This window comes from Artemia franciscana, chromosome 19 (genome assembly GCF_032884065.1).
Source record: "Artemia franciscana chromosome 19, ASM3288406v1, whole genome shotgun sequence".
NCBI classification, from domain to species: Eukaryota; Metazoa; Arthropoda; class Branchiopoda; order Anostraca; family Artemiidae; genus Artemia; species Artemia franciscana.
The window spans coordinates 26,562,752-26,580,139 of record NC_088881.1 but is presented as its reverse complement, the minus strand read 5'-3'; the positions used below and the strand labels follow the sequence as shown (position 1 = coordinate 26,580,139).

General features: G+C 34.7%; 1 protein-coding gene and 1 long non-coding RNA gene across 2 annotated transcripts in view; both read right to left on the bottom strand.

Moving 5' to 3' along the window:
* The window catches only part of LOC136039490 (syntaxin-binding protein 5-like), a gene marked incomplete in the record, with an annotated part of 340,696 nt that overhangs the window by 49,184 nt on the left and 274,124 nt on the right, over positions 1–17,388 (bottom strand).
* LOC136039492 (uncharacterized) lies at positions 5,320–16,807 on the bottom strand. Its single transcript, XR_010620459.1, has 3 exons — positions 16,733–16,807; positions 13,135–13,191; positions 5,320–5,700 (listed from the first exon to the last, which is right to left on the bottom strand). It is a non-coding gene; the product is annotated as an uncharacterized LOC136039492 (long non-coding RNA).

Here is a 17,388-nt window from a genome sequence, read left to right as displayed (position 1 = left end):
GTTTTTCTGAATCCCCTTTGATATCCATGCCTCATATCTAGGAATCTTTCGCAATTTATCCCGTTTCGCTAAAATCAGCTTACGTATTTTACGAATTTCGGCTGGCACATCATCACTAATAAACAAGTTGCTATTATTTCCATGAAATCTCTTGTCCTTCAGCTTGCTGGCATTTTTTATAATAGAAAACTTGTCGTCTTTTTTATTTAGTGTCACCTTTAAGAATTTACGATTTCTGTCATATTGCGAGATTGTAAAATTTACTTCAGGCAATTCTAATCCATGGTGAACAACTTCTGTAAATAAAGCTTTAGCGTTATCAATATCCTCACAAACTGCATTCCATATGATGATATTATTTTCTAACTTGGCGGCTTCCAATTTCACAATCCGACACATTGAATCTTCATTTTTTCTTTTTAATTTTATTAATTCATCGGTACAAATTTTTAATTGCAAATTGAGGCAGGATGTATCATTTTCAATTTTTCCAATTTTCAATTCACTATTAACCATCTTATTTTTAAGAACCAAATGTTCTTTATCCAGGTTATTGACCCTTGTTGTAAGAGTACCTAATTGATTGCATAAGATGTCTAATTTATTGCCATTTTCCTTTACGATTTCAAGAATTTGCTTAAAATCTGCAGCTAGTATTGATATTTCCGGTTTCAAGCTAGAGCTATCATCTGAGGTGTCTAATGAAATATTCGTACCTTCTCGTTTCGGATTTTTCCTTTTAGGTCCCATTGTACATTAAAATTGTACTAATATCCAAATATTAATACGTATTACTAAATATCCAACAATTCTTGAAATAATGTTTTCAGCATTGAATGAGTATCCAAAAGATAATGAAATAATATTTTTCACATAAATCCACACAGAGGTCTTAAATGCGTCTTACTCTGACGAGAGCATTGAATGAACTATTGGTATCTAAATTCTGTTTTTTTTTGTTTCGGTTACTATTGAGCTGGGTCGCTCCTTACTACAGTTCATTAATACGAGCTGTTTGGTATCCTTTTTTGTAATATGCTATTTTGAGATATCCTTTTTTAAGAATATTCGAAAGTCTGAAATTCTTTTTATGTCTTTCTTTTTTTGCCAACTGAATTTTAAGCGTCAAGGGTAATTATGCGTGGTAAAATTTCACAAAGATTGAAATGTCAAGAAGATATACCCGTGGGAAGGTGAGATGTTTCTATAGAAGTGAGCCAGATTTTGTGGCATTATTTATTAAACCAAAAGAAATTCAGTTAAACATACAAGTTTTTTCAATTGAAAGCAAGGAGCAACATCAAAATTTAAAATGAACAGAAATTATTACTTATATGAGGGGGGTTGCGCCTCCTCAACAACTCGCTCTTCACGCTAAAGTCCGAATTTCGTCCCGATTCGTTAAGAACGACTCCTGAAACACAAGGTTTGTTTAATTAAAACAATAAGAAGATTTTTTTGAAGTACTATAAAACTTTAGCGTAAAGAGCGAGGTGTTAAGGAGGGGACAGTTGCAGTCTTGGTCACAATCAGTTCCATCCTCAGTCATTAGTAGTTGCTGTCTCAATCAAATTAGTAACAGTTGCAACCGCAGGTAATGGCAACCGCGGTCAAAATTAGTCAAGTCGTACATAGTGGCAAAGACATAAGCAGTGGAAGTCATAAGTAATTGCAACTGCAAGCAGTAAAAGCCGCAAACAGTCATTGTTGCAACGGAATGTAGTAGCAGGTGTAGACACAAATAGTCGCAATCACATGAAGTCACACTTGCAAAAGAGTCACAATCGCAAGCTTTAGTAGCTGCAGTCCCTAATAATTTTTAATTTCAGTATTTAGTCGATTGAGGCCCATCCAAAGTTTTTACAACTATTAGCGAATGAAGTAGACTGAAAAAAAACTGCACAGAGCCTACTTTGCCCTTTACTAAGGCTCTCTTGCAATACCTTTGACAAGGTTGTACATCTGAAGTCAATTCCATCCAGGGTTCTAATATGCATGTTCAAGTATAAAAATTAAATATTTTTGAGGCAAAACTATAATACTTGGTACTGCCTAAGGCGGAGGAAAAGTAAAAAGAACCTTCCTATATATAATCATTTCAATCCAATACCAATTTCTGACGTATCCGGTTTTTTTTTCAAAATACCTTTTAATTTGTTCTCAAAATAATATTTTACTATCCATTCAATTAAGTAATAATTACAATTCATGAATCAGATAGAAACGACAATTAAATCTTACTTGCGGTTTTTTTAGTATATAAATTTTGACCCCATAGAGGTATAATCGGAGATTCAATATTAAAGAGAGCCGGCCGTGTGGTTATTAAGTTTGACTTATCATAATGCCACTTTTCATCGACTGTAATATACCTCTGATTTGTAAGCAATGTTTAGTTTCTAATATATATTACACAATAGTTTGTTTCTATTTCCTTGCATATTTATCATTGTTTTTCATTCTCTTTCACTGTTTTTGGAATTTATTTTTATTGATTATTCCTTACGTCACTTCTTCAGAACACAGTTTGAATACTTACCTAAACGATGTTCCTCACAAGAAAGAAAAGTCAAGGAATGAATACCCAATTCATATTAATATAACACCGCGTAACATGGGCTTACGGAGGGGAGGGGTAGGGGGCTGCTCCCGTCCTAGAACTTCAAATTTACACTTGATAGGGCTGAAAAGCAGTTGAAAAGCAGTAGATTTCTAAAAAAGCACTTGATAAAGGTAAATGGTTTCAGAAAGCTGGATATAAACAGAAATGTCCAAATATTGGTTCCGATATCGATATTGTACCGTGACAGGGGAAAAATCTGTTTTTACTGTAGCACCGAAAATCGCTGCTTAACACGCAAAGTTGGGCAATTTTAACACTTTAGGAACTAATTATTGTGGCAACCCTATACAACTTACAACCTCGTGTCATGTCAAACAAATTTAATGAAAAGAAGCAGCCTAAGTATTTAACAAGTATGACAGTGTTTTCTAATCAATAAATTTCCGAATTTTTTTTTAGAAGGATAATTACGCCTCCCCCTCCCTTGACAAGAAGATACGTACGCCCACACCTCATAATAAAAAAATGGACCTAAGAATGAACGTTGTGTGACGTTAGGGCCCTTTCTCTAAACAAAAAAAATACTTATTGACTTCAACCCAGATGGATTACATGCAATTTTACAGAAGCAACAAAGGACCAACGAGGAAACAGGAACCCAGTGATTAACCCAAAAAACGTATTCCAAATAACATATCTCCAATCCCCCAACCCTAGAAAGTTAAATACTAATTATCTTAAAATACTAATGTTAAATTAAAACCAGAAATTTTTTAGTAATGAATACAGCTAAAATTACCTTTTAATAATTATTACCTTTCTCATAGAATTAATTACTAGTACTAGATTTCGAATTTGTCAACCCCGCATATTGGCACCAGAACCACCGAAGCTTCAAAAATGCAAAAATCTAATTTATGGTCAATTTCACCCACTCAATTTCTAGATTAGTGCAAAAGATAAACTTGAGTAATAAAATTATGGGATTAAATGCTGACAAAATGTCTACCACGATTTACATCAAACTCAGTAACTATTGCGGTTTGATTATAGCTTTTAACTGTAAAACAATGAAGTAACTACACAAAATACAAATGTTAATTTTGCTGACCATTCGATAATAAATAAGTGCTGCAAAACGATCTGAAAACTCACAAGTTGTTTGATAGTTTACATAGAATGTTGCAATTTGAGATCTCCGGATTTTACTCAACCCAAAATAAGTTCATTCTCATAAGGTTGGTCTGGTACTTTCAGAATTCATGTTGTTTCTTTCTGTATCCAAGTTTCAGAAGAGTTGAATGGTTGAAAACCGAGAAAATCTGAACAGACGTTTTCAATAACGATTCAATCTATTGAAGGATTGGAATTTTCCCTGTAATCAACAATGGCTTCAGAAATATATTAGTAATGGACCTGTGTGGTATAATCCGCAAGGAATTAAACAGGGCCGTATCCGGGATTTATTTCGGGGGTGGGGCTTTTTTGGCCCCCACAAACAAAATATTATACAAACAAAAACAAAAATATTAAATAATTGTTTAAATCCATTTTTGTTACGTTTTTACGAGTCAAGACAATCATTTTGAGGTGGGGATTTAAGGTCTTATAAGTCGCTTCCATGATATAGTTCTTTGGTAAGAAAACAAAAAACACTTCTCCGAGTATTAATTCCCCCGTCAGCATAACATTTGGATCCCCTGAAAGTTTAGACTATATGGTCAAATAAGAAGAGCACCAGAATCCTTCAAATTTGTCTAAGGGGAAACTCCCCTTAAAACCTCTTTTACTCCAAATTCAACCCTTAATGCTGTTTTATGTTATTCCAGATTATATAACCTTTCATGCCAAGAGAAAGAATAGTTTCCGGATTTAGAAGTAATTCAATATGTCAAGGAGCATATTAATGAACTAACTAAGGCATTAAAAGCACACCCAGCTGGAGAAGGGTTGTCCTAATTGGCTAGTCGGATAGCTACCAGATCTTTAGCTTCAGAAGGTCTAGTTCTGTCATCTCTTAGTGTTGGATCCGTTGCCTAAGTTCAGCAACCCTCATCTCCTTTCAGTCAAGAGGTAAGGCATTTTCAGTTCAAGTTGAAATATGGCGTTCATCTAGTCACGATTTCTCCAAAATCTCCGAATAGTACACCTTAAGCTACCATTTTGATGTAAATACCCCCTCCCCCTTCAAAAAACACACACAAAAAGATCGTGTTTCCTGTTACTCATTTCTTTTCCAGGGGTTTATTAAATTAGTGTTTAGCACCGTCCAACGGTAATCGAAATTAAAAAAAATTGATTGTGATAGCAATACATACATCAAAAGAATTGACTTCCTGTTGATTCTTTAAAGTTCTTTAGAAGGCTAGGTCATATTCTTCTATAATATTTTATTACCATTTTATTCTTGAAAATTTGCTTGGGCATTCAAAAAAAACTTGAGATACCTATGAAAAGATACCGGATTTTCAAGATTTGATTGCTTCTTCATCAACCAGAAGCTAACGCAAACATGTAAGCATTATACATACAGATGCAATCTCATTTCAAAAAGAAAAATCGAATTCAAAAGTTATATTCTTTTCAGCAAAAAAGAAGATAAAATTTTGCAAATTACATGGAGCATAATTGACTCCACGAAGTTATCGAACTTAAAACAAACAGAGAATAGGAAAAAAATTTAAGAATACAAAATAAAAAGATCTATTTAAACAAGTTAGTTAATCTTTATTAATAAAAAAAGAAAAATATTCTGTTTCACTTCAATTGACTCAGGATGCGGTTCCTTGGCTGAGGAGCAGAGATCGTAGACGGATCAGAAGAGCGTGGGTGAGCAGTAAATTCGTTTAGTGAGTGATGAGCAAAAAAGAGAATTGATTTCAAAATATGTTAAGGGTTCTATTTCTTTTAAGATGTGAAAAGGCGAGAGAAAGAAAAATAAAAAATAACTGAATTAGAATTTAGTGCATTTAAGGTTGAGAACCCTTGGTTTTCATTTTAGCTTTACAATTACAAGAACCCTAATCTGTTGCAATGGCTTTTTATGTAAAAATGAACGCCATCACATAACAAGACAGTAACAGAATATTCAGACCTCAACAAGAATAATTGCGAAATTACTGCCTGGGTCTGCCAACCTAGAAAAGAAAAATAGATATCAATCGTTTGGAGATAAGAGACATGTAAAGAAAAGTGATTTACCAGAGGCTAATACCAACGTAAAACACAATGTGAGCAAATACTGCATCATTTAAAAAATGAAATCAATAGAATTAAAGATATATTCGTCTCAGCAAAAAGAAGACGATATTTTACAAATTACATCGAGAATAAGTTAACTCAGCTTTTTATTTAGGATCTCATCTAGTGTTACAATGAGAGGAACACTTTTATCAAATTCACTTCATTTCCCTCCCACTTGAGCAATTTTTTAAGACGGAAATTCAATACAATTTTACAAAACTGATGCAAAGTCAGTTCATTTGCTCCACATTTTTCTGGATGGCGGGGATTAGGATTCTCACCGTTAATAAATGACCCTCCAAGGTGAGCAACATGCTATGGAGTATAAACAACCCTTCTATGGTAGTGAAAAACCCCTTTTTTAAGGATAAATTTATGTTTTACGGTCCCTTTGAACTATACAATTTTGCGATCAGCTGATCAATTTTGCAATTGGTGGCATCTTGCACTGGAAGGACAAAATACTAATATCAACAAATTCGTTAGTTTCAGGTCTATCCACTAGCCGAGTCAGAATTATGACATTGAATAGAATCTTTCTTAAAGAATGATTTCAATTTGCTTAAAAATAGGAAAATGATCCTTTTTTAAAGGTTTTGGCCAAATTCAGACATCTTTTTCAATATACAAAATAGAAGAGTAATTCAATAAACATTCAGTTATTGAATATTCAGTAAACATTTAAGTTTAGTTTCACATTTAAGTTTCAGATTCTCAGTAATTTAACAGCCTGTTGTCCTATAGGACCCCTAAAAAAATATTCACTTGACAGAACAATCTGCTAATAAAGTGTCAAATTTACATAGAAATCATTTCAAGATGTGTTTGTCAATCTCATTACCAGCACACCATGTCTAATTCTACTATGAATCCGTTAATAATACCTTCAGATTTCAAAATCAAAAAAGGCTTCTCAGGGTACCTTCCTTGATTCAAGCTTTTCTTTAGTATGTTACATTAAACATTTACTTAAGATAATCCAAATACATGGCAAATCTTTGATTTAAGTCTGCAATTTTTTTCAATTTAACATCCCACCGTCCTATCACACCTTTGAAATGATATAGAACTGGAAAAAACAAAAAACCTTTGTTAATGAGTAACTTCAGTTGCCTATCTGATTGACAGGGGGGCTGAGGTGGGAAACAGGAACTGACAGAACTGGAATCGCTGGGATTATGCCAGTCGAATCGGACCTGGAATCGATGTAAGCGGGGCCAAAAGCGGAATTGGATATCATTTCATTAAAAAAAATCACAAAAATACCTTGGAGGTAATATTATTGGCTTTTAAAAACACAAATCAATGGATTTAAAGTATGATTTATATCAAGAAAATGCCTAGAAATTCTTTAGGAATATTAATATGTGCCATAGGGTGCCACGAGCCAGCCACAGGGTTTCACGGGCTGGGAATTACCATAGAGTAACAGGATCTAATAATGAAATGGTGTGTTCCCAATGTTCAGATAAAAAATGTCTGTCGGGATATTGAAACATCAGAAAACGTTTAAGTGATGATGAAGGGTGTCATAGGCTGCCACGCTGGCGTGAATTGCCACGAGTCATCAGAAGAAATGCTATTGGAATTTTCCTTCAAGTTTAAACCATCATTTTTTTTGTATACGCTTTGTCTGGTTAGGCTATTTCTTGAAGAAAAATGGTTGAAAATACTTTCGGAATGAATATGTGCACCATAGAGTTCCAGACGCCAGTCATGGAGTGTCACTGGCTGGGAATCGCCATAGAGTGTCATGATCTAATAATGGAATGGTATGTTCCCACTGTTCAAATGAAAAATATCTTTCAGGATACACAAACATCAGAAAACACTTAAATGACGAAGACGGATGCCACAGTGTGCTGTCATGCAGCCAGTTTTTATAAAATAACTGGAAAATAGGAGAAAACTCATTCAAGAATTTTTCAAATTATATACCCTTTTTAACAATAATTAAATACAAAATTAAAGAAGAAAAGTTATGAAAATATATCAAATTTTTTCTAAAAGTAAGGAGCGATGTTAAAACTTAAGAGCTATTTCTAAAATGTAAGGATGGAGTTAACCATCCTTAAATGGTTTCCTATAAACGGTCCTTTAAACGGTTTTAACTTTACAGTGGGAAATATACAAAACCATTTGTTGATGGGTATAAGAAAAAGGTTTATTCAAGAAATCTTGAATACATTATGAGGTTTATGCTCGTTCTCGTCAAATTGCAAAGGTTATCGAAGCAAGTTCAAGATTTACCAGAAACAAGTTGAAAGCTTTTCAAACAAGTTCAAGATTGGAAGCAAGGTCAAGATTTATCGATTAAAAGCTTTAGTTGTTATGGAGTATTATATTTTCGATGTCGTGGGTGCACTTGCAGCAAATTTTTCAGCATTTATTTAGATAATCGTTGATTGAACGACTTTATAGCTGAAATATCCCTTTCTTACATGTAAAACTGATTTAAGTTCCACAGGAAAAAATTGTTATTATGTTTTTAAATGTGTTCATTAATAAAATTTTCATGTACAGTTATAGCCGTTGTCTTCATCTTTTAGATTTGTTGTTCCACGATGAATCTTCATTATGCTTCATTGTTGCAATTTGGTTATTTCTGTATGAAAATTGTTGGAAATACATTACAAATGATAACTTGTATCACAGGGATGTTTGGACTAGCCACATATTGCCAAGGTGGCGTGAACTACCTTGGACTATCACATTCTAAAAACGAAATGGAAAGTCCCTGTGTTCAAATAAAAGTAATGGTCAATTCAGTTTATAGGGTTATTTTCTAGGAAAATGATTGAACATGCCTTAGGACTTATAGTGTGTTTCAGAGGGGGCCACGGGCCAGCCACAGGGTGTGAAGTTGGAGTGAACTGACAAGGGGGCATCACTGAGGGGTCGGCTTGTAAAAACAGAAACAATGGATTTAAAAGCATATTTTTATCAAGAAAATATCTGAAAATGCCTTAGAAATGATAATATGTATCAAAGAGGTGCCACAAACCAGCCAAATAATGCCACGGTGGCCTGAACTACCCTGGGGGGGAGCATTACGGAGGGTTAGCTTACGAAAACAGGAATCAATTGACTTAAAGCATAATTTTTATCAAGAAAATACCTTCGAAACACCTTAAGAATAATAATTTGTATCACAAGGATGTCAGGATTCAGCAAAATAATGCCACAGTGGCGTGAACTGCCTGGGACTATCAAATTCTAACAACGAATAAAACTCTTCAAATAAAAATAAAGGTCAATTTAGTTTAATATTATTTTTGCAGGGAAATTTTTAAGCGCTTTAGGAATGAAAGTGTGTACCAAAGTGCACCACGGGCCTGAAAATGCCTTTGGAATGACAATATGTATTTCTGGGGTGTCACGGGCCGGCCACATATTGCCACGCTGAGCATGAACTGTGTTGATGATCGTAAATTTAAGAAAATACAAGAATCGACGTTTCAAACTGTGGTTTTTCTCGAAACAAGAAGAAAATAACCAAATCCATGCTTCAAAAAGAGTTGTGTTTGCTTTAAAAATATGGATGTTTGTGACAAAAAGGATTCTTGGTTGAAATACAGCGCATGAGACACAGAGTGTCACGTGCCAAGAACATTCATGGCTTATGGATGGTAATTTGTTTCTTGTCATCTCATCAGATGGTTTCATCATTTGCTCCCTTCTATGGGAAACCGGAGACAGGAAACACGCGATATATAGCCTTATCGATCTGGAAACTGTGCAGAGAATTTTCCGAGCGGGGAAATATCTTATCACGTAGAATTTATTTCTCGGAACATAACATTTGGAATAATTTGCTGGTCAAGGTTGTTAACCGTCGTTCCATTTTCGATATCTCTGTTCTTACATTCGATTTCTTTAGTGGACAAAAACCTTTATTGTCTTCGGATTATAAAGGCTACATGTGGAAAATTTCTTGAAAAAATGATCATCTCGAAGAAAATGTCTTGAAGAAAAAATATCTCGAAGAAAATAAAAACTATCTTGAGGAAAAACACCTTGAGGAAAAAAAACCCTTGAAAGAAAAACGGTTTAAAAAACGCCTTGAAGAAAAGAAGAAACGTATTGAAGAAAACAAAAACGTCTAAAGGATTAAGTAGGACCCATATTGCGTCATCCTTACTTATAACCGGGGGTTCCTCACTTAAGTGACTGGCAGTGGTTTTTTGCCCATATCCTTAGGTTTTTTAAACAACTAACATAACAACGAAAGAAAAAACATCTCACATTACGTGACAAGCAACTCCTATTGCGTAACAAGCACCTGCGTCTTGAATAAGTTTAAAAAAGTGCATGGATCTGAATTCGAAGGGATAGGACCCCGTTGGATTAGATTATGGCGTCACTACTTAAATGTTAAAACCAAATTCATAAGGTCAAGTAAAGCTCTTTGGCAAATGTATGCCACCCGTGTTCCAAACGATCAAGTATACACTACAAGTGCATTGAGTCCACTTCCAGGACGGATTGTGCAAGAGATTAGCCGAGGACCTATTTTTGAGCTTAAACTGCCCAGAGAAAAAAAATGTTGTCTAGTCCATTGCTCTTTGGGTAATAGCACTATAATTGAAAGAATATTAGATAACCGCCCTTTTTTTGTAGGAATATGGTCTCATCAGCATAGCTAATTTTCGATAATCTTTCAGTCAGGCCTTAACCAAATCTATCAAACATTTTTTCTGATAATTAAATGAAATTTTTACTGGGAAAGCATCAATATTTTAACCACAATTTTTATACACAATAAAAGGCAGCTTATAAGTAATTTCAGGTTTGGTTTATATAAGGATATTAAGTAGTTCTAATTGACATTAACTGCGTTTCGTCATAGAGTCTTAAGTCCTACTTTTAGGGAGACCAAGTTATTAATGCTTTATATTAAGCCAAGTCTTCCATTCATTCCTAGACTTTATCTTGATGATAACTTTGGTTCCTTATAAGATGACTACAATCAGGTGGCTTTCCAAAATGACGCTACTGGTTTTAGTGCACTAATTAACAATCCAATAAAGATTAATACAACACATGTTACTCTACACGTTCACCGTACAGGATAGTGCTTTTATCGAACAGGAACTGAAAGCTAATTTTGTATCTAGTACAGACTGCCTATGTCTAGTACATATTATCTGTAAAAAGATTGATTTCCGTCTCGAAGAAAATATACTAGGACTTATGAGACACTACGTCAATTGAAACCGCCGATACTAACGATTGAATCTTGCCTATGTCTATGCCAATACTATGTCTAAAAAATGTTAAATTTTCTAAGACGTAGCTTTACGCTGAAATTTTCAGATACAAATGAGTCTCTTAAAAGAGCCCCTGGCGTTTTCTAACAGCTAGATTTAAGTCTATTTGGTTAGAAAACTAGTGGCACCTACCTTAACATTTGTTCAATTATAGTAATGCTACCCAAAGAGCAATGAACTGGACGAAATTTTATTTATCTGTGCAGCTTAAGCCCTAAAAATATGTCCTCGGCTAATCTCTTTTGCAAGCCGTCCTGAAGGTGGACACCATGCACTTGTAATATATAATTGATTTCAGTATCGTGAATATAGGCAAGACTTAGGATTTCAGCATCGGCTGTTTCAATTCACATAAGGTCTCGTGACGCAAACCAATCCTTTTACAGATAATTCGTCTTAGACATAGGCAGTCTACACTAGATATAGAATTAGCTTTCAGGTCCTATGTCATAAGAACACTCTCCTGTACAGTGAACACGTAGAGCCTTCTGCAAGGGTCTCTGTGAGTAGACCCTTCTGCAATGTGTGTCACCATGTGTTGTATTGATCTTTATTGGATTATTGATTACTACACTAAGACCAGTAGCGTCGTTTAGGAGAGCCACCTGATTGTACTCATCTTTTAAGGAATCCATTTTATGATCAAGATATAATTTCAATTAGAATTATTTAATATCCTTACCTAAACCCAACCTGAAATTAGGCAGAAGCTGCCTTTTATTGTGTATAATTATTGTGGTTAAGGTCTTGACGCTTTCCCATTTAAGATTTCATTCAATTATCGGTTAAAGATGTTTGCTTGATTTTGTTAATCAAAAACTAGCTATGAAGATCTACCATGCTTACATAATATGTTATATATTATTACATTTATATGAAAAAGAACGGCAAATATTTCTAAAATAAAGGCCCATGTAATTCAAATATAATCGTTTAGGACCTTATTTACAAGGTCGAATTTAAAGCTTTGACGCTTCTAGGTCAGAGCATTTTTGCCGCTCCGTTCTGCAAGATTCTCAGAAAAATCCCAGAAAATTTGAGGATAAAGGAAGCACTAAACCGAACGCAACTTTTCTGTGACTAGGCACCGTGGCGGTGGAGTGCACCTGGTACTTCCAAGATAAATCACATCACTTTCATTTTTGTTGAGAAAAAAATCACTCAGTGATAATTTACTGTGCTTTCTGGCATTATGCAACCCTAGGCCCAGGCCTAGTGTACCTATTGGTAAATCCAGGCCTTATTATTTAATTCAGTTAATATATAATTTTGCACGTGACAAGTTTCTGGAAAAACATCTTTCTCAATTCTTTTTTCTTTTGACAATTCTTATTTGGAGGAGAAAATGATCAAAATTTCCCGTTCCTGAGTTTGAAAACTATTAGTTTTAAATTTTTGTAATGAAGGTGTTGTTTTTGCTTAATTTTTATCCTAAGCTAACCAAAGGTCCTTTTCAGGGCATTTAACACACTTAACGCTCAAACCCTACCTCCTCATCGAAATAAGGATAATTCAATTGCTGGTGAAATTCCTTAGCAGGCTATAACCAGCTACAAAACCTATGGCTGGTAGCAAGAAACCTGTAAAGGTTTTCAAGAAACTCACTGTTGCCAGAAAAGCCTTAGGAGCAAAGAAATCGACACCCAGGAGGGCATCGTCTGTCAAAAGCCTCCCGCCTAGAAAGTGGCCTCTAAAAAGCCAGTAGATAAGAAGGCATCAAAAAAGTAATTTACCTACCAAACAGCCTTTTCAGGGCTATCATAGGAAAAGGTCGACACTCGAAACTTTCTGTTCAGCTGAAAAGGTGAATGAAGAAAGCGTAAATCCTAGAAACTAAGGTTTTATTGCGATTAAGCTTGTAAATAACCGTATTATATAACAGGAAAATAATACGACCATAGATTTGAACATTTTCTTCAAATCCCGGCAAAAGGGAAAGGTTCGGTTTCAGACAGTTCGGACTCTAAAAATACCGGTTTTTGTTTAGTTTGCTTTTTTAAGAGTACAACATATCAATCGCAATCTTTGCAAAAGTAAAGAGGAAGAAACACAACTTACCTGGAAATGACTCAATAGCTTCTGAGCATAAATTATTTGCCAAGATGCAGAGGTTTCCTGAATATAGATTGAAAGTCATTAAAGATTTAATTCAGTCGTTTACGCGCAATCAAGAATACTGTTGTCTTCTTGTCTTCGTTGTCTTCTTAATAGATGCTATTTAAAGCCCAAAGGTTGAACTATGCAACGAAGTTGACATTTGAAAGGGATTTGGATATACACAAATCAAAAAATAACTTTAAAGTTAGTCTTTGATTTAAGTCAGATGTTTAAGGGGTGCTATTGAAGTAACAAGTAAGCTTTTGCTATTGGAAGACCAAAACAGTTTGAACCATATAATGGAGTTGATCCCGAAAACCAATGGAAAGGATTTGGACATAGACAAATCAAAGGCTAACTTTAAAGTTAGTCTTTTATTTAAGATAGTTGTTAACGCGGCGCTATTGAATGAACAAGTAGAAAATTTCTATTAAAGCCAAGGCAGTTTGAACTTAACCCAATGGAATCGAGCCCGAAAACATATGAAGAGGATTTGGACATTGAAAATCAAAGACTAACTTTACAGTTAGTCTGCTGTTTAAGTGAGTTGTTTGTGCGGCGCTATTGAAGAAACAAGTAGACTTTTGCTATAGATGCTATTGAAAGAAGAGAATTGGGATATTAAAAAATCAAAGACTATCTTTAAAGTTAATATTTGATTTAAGTCAGTTGTTCACGTGGCTTTACTGAAGGAACAGGTAGACTTTTGCTATAGATGCTCTTGAAAGGCCAAGGCAATTTGAACTTTTCAATAGAGTTGAGAACAAAAGATGTGAAGAGGATGGGGACATAGACAAATCAAAACTAACCTTAAAGTTCATCTTTAATTTAAGTCAATTGTTTACGTGGCACTGAAGAAGGAACAGTTAGATATTTGCTACATATGCTATTGAAAGACCAAGGCAGTTTCAAGTTTGAAATGGAGTTGAGCACAAAAATATATGAAAAGAATTTGAACATAGATGCACTGCTCAATAATTTTTTATCACAAATTAGTGGTAAAGTACCCAAAATGGACTATACTGAATTACACGTCAACTTTTCGGAAATCAGAAACTAATCTGAGTCAACGTTGTTTTGGCTTACCTGATGAACCAATAAAAGAAGTCGAAAATTGTTATTGAAGGGACATTATAAGCTCCCAATGTATTCTAACGACAAATAGGAATCAAGGAGATGCCCCAAGGGCTGAAGAACCAATTCTGGAATAGGAGGATTAACCATTAAAAACTGTTTGTTTCTGGTTGGCTTTCAACTTGATTTAATCACCGGCATTTTCAACTAAAATATCTTGGGGGCTTATAATGATTACAATTTTTGACTTTGTTCATTGGCTTAAATAAAAATGAGTCAAATATTGTGGTCGTTTAATTACGACTTGATTTATTGGATTATCAGCTAAGCCGAAAGAGTTGACTCATAGATAGAAATTAAGGAGATGTCCAATTAGTCTCTCTTTTTTCTTATAGAAGATATAATCAGCTTGGTGCAATTAAAACAAGGAAATGAGTTTGTTTTAGAATATTATTTTACCTAGAAAAAATTAAAATAATTATAAATAATACAAACATGGTGTTCCCCTTAGGAACACCCAGTGCTCCCAGACAGCCACCCATCCCAGCAATTACTGGGCCAGACGTTTTTTACTTCCATTTTTTGACTGGGTACTTTCAATGTGGTATGGCTGTTGGCTGAGAAGCTTTGTTACAAAATAATTGTTGGTCCGCAAACTTACAAGAAATAAAATACCTAATTGTAGAATCGTAAAGCAAGGTTTTAGCAGACAAAAATTTAGAAAAAATCAAAACATGTTTATTCATTGTTTTTTTTTAACCTTTTTTCCTTTTGAAACAAACCAGCAAACCCCCAAACTGTTTCTACCTTTGACAACTACCCTGTGGCCTCCTAGGCTAGTTTAGATAAGTAGAATTAGATGGTCTTATAATTGGCCCTTGTTTTTTTGTTACTATTAGCAAACTATTGCTTGTAACAGAATGGCAAGCCTCAAAAATTTATTTAGATTTTGTTGGGGTAAAATTTAACGGTTTTTAGGGAAAATACCTCCCCCGACTCCAAAAATTCTTGTGCTTTGTTACTAAATAAATATAAAAGCCCGCCTCTTTATATTCAGTTTACTTAATTTTATAACTTTGTCCTTCCAAAGTGGCCACATGCTATAGTGTCATTCAATTAATTTGTAGCCTTTAAAAGGGCTGTTGGTTAATTTGAGGTAGGGCCTAGGGCTGATAATAGATTCATTTAAGCCTTTGCCTTTTTTCAGTATTTTTTAGTAAAAGGACTGCTTTAATTTTGGGCAAAATACCTCCTTGCGCAATGATAACCCCCAACAAAAGCTTTTTCAGTTCTTCGTTGTTTCTAATGATAAGCTGAAGGTGACAAGAAATGATACGAATTTTTGTTGTCTTGTGCAGCTTTACTACTAAGTTCAAGAACTTTGGCAGCCAGATACTCCATCAGTGCTGCAAGGTAAACTGCGACCGCTGCACTGACTCGCTCTGAATATTTACCCTTTCTCAGAAGATGGTAGATCCTTCCTACTGGGAATTAAAACGCGCCCTGTTTGAACGAGACTTTGCCTTTCCTTTGACTTTTTTGCCCTTTCCTCATCCTATCATGATTCCTAGGTAGAAAAAATTCCAACCAGTCCCAACAAATTTAAAATGATGTCTGTTTTTTATACCTAAAGCACAAATAATTTACACTTGGGTTCGCAAACCTGAGTTTCTCTGACAAAAAAATTGTGCGCAAACTCTTGTTTGAATTGAGTTTTGTAAAGGCTATTCATTTGAAAATTAAATTTCATCAAGGGATCATTAACTGTGGCTCCAAATACTTTAGGAGAAGCAGAAAAGAAGGCTGGTGAGGTGCAGAAGAGCATCAGTTAAACTGATAAGAAAAGGAAAAGAAAGAAGAAGGAAAGCTACGCTACTTACATTTACAAAGTTCTGAAGCAATTGCACCCCAACACTTTCTATGTTGGGGCCTTACTAGAAATCCAATTTCTAGTAAGGCAAGGAATATCAAGAAGGTCAAGTTGTTTTTACAATTAAAAAACCTTGGAAGTTGGAAGTGCAAATGTTCTTGTACCCGACTGACTGACCATATCTTAAGTAGAAAGCTGTACCAAAATAATGATCAGTTCCACTTTCCAGGACTATAATGAAAGAAAAATTAACATGGCTAGAAAGCCTTCTGAAGATTTAAGGATGCTGTATTGCCCAAAATTTTCATGTTAGGGTAGCCTTTTAGGATCAAACGTAAAGCAGGAAACCAACAAATGGAGGGTGAATAATTCGTAAGGAAAGATTTAAGGCAAATGGGATTTTCCTGGAAGGGTGTAAAGACGGAGGTTTTGAATAGATTTGGATGGAGGATGAGTGAATATCTATGTTAATCTCAAACACTTTAGTATTGGAAAGAGTTGGTTGTTGTACAAGCAGTAGATCGATGCTTGGTCCCTTTGCATCATCCTTAATTACTCGATTAACCGACTGTCAAATTTTTATTCTATTGATTAATTAATTCTAATGCTCCTTACCACTATAGAACATGCACAAAAATCATTTGAAAATAACAAATGTGGTCAATTCCCGTTACATTTTGAATCTGCCCCTTGACTTTCTAATGTCTGTGTCAACGAGAAACACAACTTACCTTTTTTTCGGACAAAAAGACAGCAAAATGTCAAAATTGTTTCGCTCAAACGCGTCAAAACTAGTTTACTTCAAGATGGCAATTTCTCGCAAAAATTATAAATAACTCACAGAAAATGGGATTTTTGACTGGTTTACTAAAGTAGGTAACATGTAATTAATTTTTTTGTGGTGATGCAGGAGGAGAAAGCTGACCAAGTATTTCTTGGCAAGCAGGCATAAGAATAATGTATAGACCTGGGTCTATTTAAAAGGTTTACTTTAAAAAATAGTTTTTGGCTATGCTTAAATAGCAAAAATAGAGTAAACAAATTGATTTCCAAAGAAACTTCGGTAAAATTCTGATCCATTGACTGTTTGCTATCTTGGAAAGTTGTTTGGGCTAGAGAATTGAAACTTTCAGGGATGTGTCTATAGGCTAAAGTATATCCCGGAAGTTATTTTGAGATCCCTAACTATACCCCTTCCCCCTCCTCTATATACGCAGTTTTTTGTGCATTACAGCTTATATTTTGGTCAAATTTGATCCTATATTACTATT